The following is a 7,953-nucleotide window of genomic DNA, read 5'->3' as shown; positions in this document are numbered from 1 at the left end:
TGAAAAAATTTCTATGGATTGACGTTACCATACATCCATATTTCTTCCTTTTTTTTCTATTCCTTCGGATTAAAATTCCTCTATACGAATAAGCCCTAAGTTTGTCCCCGGTAGGCCTGGGCCCGGGTTTCAAGCTCCTTCCCGTGACGCTTCGTGTACGCCGTGCGCCGGCCGTGTCCACACGTTCCGTCCGCGTACACGGGTCCAGGAGGCCAGGAATGACGTTAACGAAGTTCAGCACAGTACGGAAGAGTGAAGACGACTTCTGCATTGTTTCGTACTCGCAGCACAGACTCTTTGCATCCCTACGTACGTGCGTGCCCCATGTACATCCCGAGTTAGGCGCACATTGCTCCTGACTACGTGCGTGGTCCATCACCTGTGACCAGGGCTGATCCGGTGCAGGGGCTGAGGAGAGGGAAAATAAGAGGAAGATCGGAGGAAGGAGAAGATAACCGGTCCTTAGACTTTGATCCTGAATCCGTCACGGCCTGTGACTATAGTTCTTTTTCCTACCACACGATCACATATAATCTAAGAGAGCTAAGAAAAATCTCGATAAGTTTATACCGATAAGCTAAAATTTAAATTTTCAACTATAAATTTAGCGTTGATTTTAGAGGTTTTATTATATATTTTATTTTTTAGTCTTTATTTTTAGATTATAAATAACATGTATATATAAAAAACTTGTTTAGAAATTATTTTTTCTTTATAAATACGTTTTTTCGTCTTTTCTCTCGAAAAGCCAAACGGTCATCACCTAATCAGCCGCAGTACAATATTTGTCGAGGAAATCGATCGAGTAATTATTTTTTTTGGACACATAAGCATATAAGGGATTAATTACTGCTCCACATATATAATCTACGTTGGTATGTATGAAACCTTGAGAAGACAAGATTAATTGCGGTAAAGCAAATAAAGTCCAGGCGAAAATGCAGCACTATACGTTTACCACCAAGGCACCGTCACCGTATTTATACTACTACAAAACCATTAATAATTAAGTAATGGTCCCTTTTTTGTGCTATCTGGTAGTAGTATGCTAGTACGTAGAATTAATCTAAGTCATTGATTAAAAATAATATTTTAGTATTTAATTAATTAATTAATTAATTAATTAATAGTATTTTGTAATTTAGTTTTTTTCAGATAGAAAGGCAATACATACTTGACTTTTGGCATCTCCACGGTGACGAGGCTGCTATCAACGGTGGCGTGCGCCTATATATCCCAGACTTTATAGGCTCATAACTTAAAAAAACGATAATACTTCTCCAAGTTTCTTCTACTACTAATACCATTAATAGTATAATTTAATTCTAACCATTTAATAAAAATAGATTGGTGGTGTTGACTAAATTTTATTATCGGTAGAAAGCACCGGAATGGAGTTCATTTAGTAAAGGTTATTTGGTGCATGTTTATTTCACATCAACCAAAAAAAAAGTCTACACAGCCGGTCAAAATAGGCCTACTGCCTAAACAGGCGGTTGGCTGGCCCACCTTCATAAAACCAGTGATAAAGATAAGTAAAAAGTACACCGTAGGTCTCTTCAATTTAAGGCGAGTTTTTTTTCCTTAACCGAAATACCAGAAATATATACCCCTAAACTTATAAATCCGTTCAAAAAAAGATATCTTGGACAGTATTGACTAATTTTTTCACTAGGTTTGTTGATGGGGGGCATTCGGTGGGTCCCACATGTCATATTTTTTACCTTTCCTTCTCTCCCTTCCTCTCCTCTCTCTCTTCTTCATCTCTTCTCCCTGCTTCTGTAGAGTGCGGCCGGAGGCGGGGGCGACCGGGCGTCGTGGTTACCGTTCAGCCAGTTATACGCCTCCCTCACCGCCCCCTCCACCTTCTCCTTCTCGCCGCCTTCCATGGCGTCACCCATCTTGTCGTCCACCGTGTTCTTCATGCTGTAGACGTACAACTCCAGGCTGTTGCGGGCGTCGACGCGCTCCTTCACCCTTCGGTCCTCGTCGGCAAACTCGTCGGCCTTGTGGATCATTCGCTCGATCTCGTCCTTGCTGATCTTGCGCTCATCGCCGGAGATGGTGATCCTCTCCAACTTGTCGGTCGCCCTATCTCCGGCCCTCACGCTCTGGCCCTCACGCTGAGGATGTCGTTCGTGTCCACCTCGAATGTCACCTCGATCTGCGGTGCGCCCCTCGGCACCGGCGTGATGCCGGTGAGATCTTCGTTGTTATCGTTGCCAAGCCTCGCCACACCAAACCTAGACCTAGGAAACAACAACACCCTTGCAGGGAAGCTACAATGCGTTACCGTTGCCAAGCCTCACTGCACCCCTAACAACAAGATAACTTCGACTCCACCTAACAGCAACCAAACATGAGAGCTGATCGTTCGCTAAAGATAGGGAGAGACTAGGGCAATGAAAGCCTGGCCGAACAACCTAGGCTACCCAAACGACGTAAGGGAGGCAGAAGACCGACACTGCATAGGTAAGTTTCTTCAAAGACGGTGCCCCCACCGCTTATCCAAAGAGGACAAGGTTTTCATATGGAGATGAGACCAGTAGATGGACGCTAAAAACGTTGCCTCCAAAGAGAGCAATGGCGCCTAAGGCGTCGTCGATGGCAGGTTGGTTAAGACCAACCATGGCTTTTACCAACGATTTCCATCCAACCCTCCACAATTACTCGCACTCCTCCGGTCAGTGCCAGCCACCCACGACATCCCGGCAACCCGCGTCCACACGCCACCAAGCACGGCGTCGCCCCCACCCACCTCCGGCCACCATGCCGCACACGCTCCTTCGGTGGTCATCGGTCGACACAGCCCCACCGCTGCCACCGCGCACACCGTCGGTCCCTTCTGCTGGGTGCCACCGTGCTGTCTCTGGGCCTGCTGCTGGGCACGGCTGCACGCCCCTTCGGCCCCTGCGAGGCGCCAGGCGCCACCGTCCGCCGCTGGGTCATCTGGGGCAGCCGGCGCGCGCCTCAGATCTGTGGCAGCCGCCACCGCGCGCCTCCGGCCTCCTCGCGCCAGGCGCCGCCGTTCGCTGCTGCGCCCCGCTACGCGCCGTCGGGCACCACGCGCTCGGCCTCCAGCCCGTCGTCGTGTCGCGCCCTGTCTGCTGACGTCGCGCGCAGCCGCCGCCGCACGCCCTCAGGCCCGCCGACGACGCCGCCGCTACGTCCCCCTTCCTTTGGCTTCCCCTGGTCCCACCAACGGACGCAACCTGGCTAGGATAGAGCTCTGTCACCGTCATCATGGTAGCTAGCCGGCTTTGCCGGCGGCAGCTCGGACGGCAGTGAGGTGGGGAGAGGAGGCCGGGGTGGAGGCGGCTAGGGTTTGGTCGCCCGTGTCTCCTGGGTGGGAGCGACGCGGGCGTCTAGCACCAAAATTTGACAGTCTTTGAATCGTATAGTGTGCTGCATGTATGTGCGAGTAATTGCATAGGTTACTCATACGTGCTTATAACTTAATCTGGGTCCTGCAGCTAGCTTGATGGTTGTAATCCACTGCCAGTGTATAGCATCCGTGTGCTAGATTGGTGGTTGACGGGTGTCGTCCGTTATTTAATAACAATGTACTTCTGAATAAAAGTCCCTGCTGAATTATGATGTCACTGTGACCGTAGTGTCTCTTCACGTGGTCCGGGGCGGGGAGGAGCGGGCCACGGCCTTGGGCCGGCCTGGCGGGGAGGGGGAGAGAGAGGGAGGGGAGGGAGGCTCGGCCGCGGGAGGAGATGGGCCGAAAATGGCCCATCCGGTAAAGAGGAGGGTAAATGGAAGAAAAAGAAAAAGGTGGAGAATTAATCTTCCTTTTCTGATTTTAATTAGGATTTAACCTTTCTCGGTGAACTGAAATTTATACTTAAAAACTTTTTAGTGCATTTTGACACATACGGAATATTTTAAAATATTCCGACAAGTCACTTCCAATTATTTAGATAATTTGAAATGGGGTTTAGCTCCTTATTAAATTAAATGAATTATCTTAACAATTTATTTTTTGTTGATTAGGCTAGGGGAAAAAAATTGGGGCGTGATAGTATATGCTTATCTAAAATTCTAGATTTGGTACAGAGTACTTAAGGGGTTGTTTGTTTCTAGGGGGTAAACTTTAGCCCCTAGTCACATCGGATGTTTAAAAACTTATTATAAATAGTAAACGTAGTTTATAAATAAAACCCATATATAATCTTGGACTAATTTGCGAGACGAATCTAATGAGCCTAATTAATCCATGATTAGCCTATATGATACTACAGTAAATATTTGCTAATTATAGATTAATTAGGCTCAAAAAATTCATCTTGCGAATTAGCTCTCATTTATGAAATTAGGTTTTTGATTAGTCTATATTTAATACTTTAAATTAGTGTTTAAATATCCGATGTGACATAAGGCTAAAATGTTTAGCCCCATCTAAACAACCCCTAAGTTAAGCCCCAAAAATCCGAATTCGAAAGTGGACCCCTACACTTCCACTAATTGTTGTGTTGTGCCTGATTCACTTCTTCATATTGGTGGATTGCTCCCTCCTGAATATAGATTTTACTTACCTCCTGCGCAAGACCTCTTCTTTCTAGCACTCCATTTTCATGTGGAATGCATATGCACGGATGAGATGGAAATAAGACAAGCGTTATTGTTGTACTCTCTCCGAATTTTTATTTGGCACTGTTCACCCTATATTTTTTAGCGCAAGACCTCTTCTTTCTTATGGTTATAAGCGAACGTTTAAAGTTTTAGCCTTAAATTTAAAGTCGATGTAGGGTTTTTTTTCACTAAATTTTATTTTTCAACCTTGGGTCCTATATCGCAATAAGAATACGTATATAAAAATTTTATTCACAGATTATTTTTCGTTTGCAAATATATTGTTTGGTCTTTTCATTATAAAGCCAAATAATCATCCTTTTTGCTTTGCGATCTATATTTGTGCGAATACGCAAAATTATAAGTAATTTCCAAAGTTTCTTCAATAAATCAAATCATAACATAATAAGTAATAATCATTTTTTGAAAAAAAACAAATGGTCAAACGTAGACCTAAAAGTCAACTACATGAAATTAAAAAAAAGCAGAGAATAATTTTTAGTGGTCGTATAACATCAGAAGCACTCTACATACATGTTCAAGACTTGAGCTATATATACTCCACCGTTTTCACGTGGTCTCAACTTCTCAAAATATGTTTCATTCTTCCTCTTGGGCCTAATCTATTGGGCCTCCCGCAAAGCCGCGATGCTACATGGGCCGTGACCAGGCGTGTTGAAAGCCAGGGCCAGGCCAGGCCCAATACTAGGCCTATAAAAAGCCCGGTCAGAAAACCTAGGCCCGAGCTTGATATTTCTAGCAAAAATAGAGCTTGGGCCTAGACTGACCTCCAGGCTTTCTCAGGCCGGGTAGGGGTTCTCTAGGTTTTCTCGGGCTTTTCAAAAATTTTAGATTATTTTGGTTTTGTGCTTCAACATCCAGCCTAGGCCCGACTTGGTCCATGGTCGTCGGGCTAAGGCTTTTTCGGGCCGGGTCCTGTTGATTTTGAACATGCTTAGTTGTGACCACACATTTTCCTATTTCTATGAATGATTGCATGGTTTTCTATAGAAAAATCGAACGACATATCTAAAACAAAAAATAATTTATAAATAATTTTTTATTATATGTATTATTAGTGATCTAAAAGCTAATGCTAAAAAAACTTCAATGAAAAACATAAAATCAACTCTAAATTTAAGATTAAAAATTTAAATTTTGTCTTATAACTATAATTAGAAACGAAAATACAGGGTGTCTACGTTTCGTGATTTTGTCCACGCACGCGCATGTACGTTGCTTAATTGTTTCATACTTGCAGCGCTACAATGTAAGTACATCCCCGTGCATGTAGCTACCTGCTACCGGCTGAGTTAGGCACAAATTATTCACCGCCGACCATGTAATTAGCACGGTGTGTAGGCGCTCCAACACCAGGTCACCAGCGATGACACGAGTTCTTTTGCCGCACGATTAAACCCCAGTGTTATTTAGGGTGCAGCTAGCTTGGTACAGTAGTAACAAAAAGTCTTAATTTGCCGTATTGGATCAAGCACAGTTACAGCACTGTACTCGTCAAAGCTGATTGACCTGAGGGATTAATTGCTCCACATATATTATAATATATTAACCTACATAACATACGCACGGCACACTAGCTGCAGAAGAACGTTGCGATATGGCAAAGTACAAGTGAAACTACAGCACGTACAACGCACCAAGGCTAGGCACCAGGTGCAGCTTGGTACGTACAGTACTGGCATGCATCATATCATGCATGGATTCGACGCAACCTTGGCTGGCTGGCTGGCTATAAATACTACACAATTCCATGCCAGATTGCATCGCCATCATCAGGTTAAGCTATACAGAATCATCATCGCCCGTGTTCTCGCTCGATTCGAGATCGAGAGTGCAACTTAACAATGGCGCACTCCCAGTCGGCCTCCGCGGCGTTCTTCCTCGCAACGGCGCTCCTCCTGTTGGCTTTCGCCGGCGGCCAGACCACTGGCGCCCCACCGCCACCGCCACCGCCTTCACCAACTCCTCCGCCGCCGGCGGCTCAGTGCCCCGTCGTCGGAGTCGTGGCCAATCTCACGAGGTGCGCCACTCGTGCTGCACTTGGGCCACTTGGCCAGCTGGTCGGGATCGGATCCGGTAGTCTCCAACAAGACTGCTGCCCGCCGATCGCTCAGCTCCAGAACAACGTCGCCGCCAAATGCGTGTGTGCCGCTCTCAATCTCCTGGGATTAAATCTCTCTCTCGGTTCTAACGGGACCAGCACTCTCGCTGGCGGAATCCTCAAGATCTGTGACAGGGCTCCCCTGAACTCCGTCGCAGTCGACTGCAGCCAGGCCTAGCTAGCCAGCCAGCTGATCTAGCTAATTAATGAATAAATAAGCATGCATCTAATACTACGGCGTAGTACTCCACCCTTTAGTGTATGGTGTGCTGCATGCGTTTATTAACTCGTAATTACTTTCAGTCTTGCAGGCTGCAGCGTGATGCTACTAGTCAACTACCAGCGTACTGCATGTATATATACCGGTGTATATACGTGCTAGCTAGCTTGGTTGGTTGACTGGTTGCCAATCTTATGCTAAGTTATAATATAATGTAATGTTAAATAAAAGTTGCAGTTGATCTGTTGAGTTTGATCTTATATTTGTGTTGTCTCTCCATATGGACAATTTCTCATTTTTGTACCAGAGCTCAGCTGCTCGCTGTTTCAAAACGCAGAGAAACATGTTTGGGTGATGGAAATTCCGAAAGTTAAACTCTGAAAAAACCGGATTGGAAATATTGTAATTTGACATTTTTTTTTCAAATTACGAAATTCAAAATATTTGGCCGGTAGCGTGTGCATCCTACCAGCTTATATAATTTCAGACCGAAACAGTGAACACTTATTTGGGTTGCACTATCATGTAGGATTATAGGTGGTTGGGATCAACTAACATAAGCTCCAGATTGTAACATATACTAGCTGTACTGCAACATATATATACTCTATGAGCAATTTTACAATACTTGAGTGAAAGATACTAAAATTTTAGTGTAAAATCTAGGTATTTTACGCTAAAATTTTGGTAGCTCCTGATACCTTCTCAAGAACTATAAAATTACTCGTACTCTAGAGTTGCATACCTTTGCACCAAAGGATTAAATGTAGCATCTGGTCACGTGTGTATCTTTCATTCACCTCTATTTCTTCGTTCTTGCTTATTCTTAGAAGCCAAAATTTAAATTTTTAACCTTAAATTTAAAGTTGATTTTAAAAATCTTTCATTGTTTATTTTTTAATCTCGGTTTTTAGATCGGTAAGAAAAAGTATAAATTTTTTTTATTCTTTTCGTTTACAATTGGCTCTTTTCTTTAATTAGCGAAAAGATGACCCCATTATCCACTGCAATCATGTGCATATCTTTGGCTGGT

General features: G+C 44.3%; 1 pseudogene; it reads right to left on the bottom strand.

Moving 5' to 3' along the window:
- Positions 1–1,760: 1,760 nt before the first annotated feature.
- Positions 1,761–2,707, bottom strand: LOC102721436 (annotated as a pseudogene).
- Between the last annotated feature and the right edge of the window lie 5,246 nt (positions 2,708–7,953).

Source organism: Oryza brachyantha, chromosome 3 (assembly GCF_000231095.2).
Source record: "Oryza brachyantha chromosome 3, ObraRS2, whole genome shotgun sequence".
NCBI lineage: Eukaryota > Viridiplantae > Streptophyta > Magnoliopsida > Poales > Poaceae > Oryza > Oryza brachyantha.
Note: the sequence above shows the minus strand (reverse complement) of the source record. Positions and strands in the feature narration are given on the sequence as shown.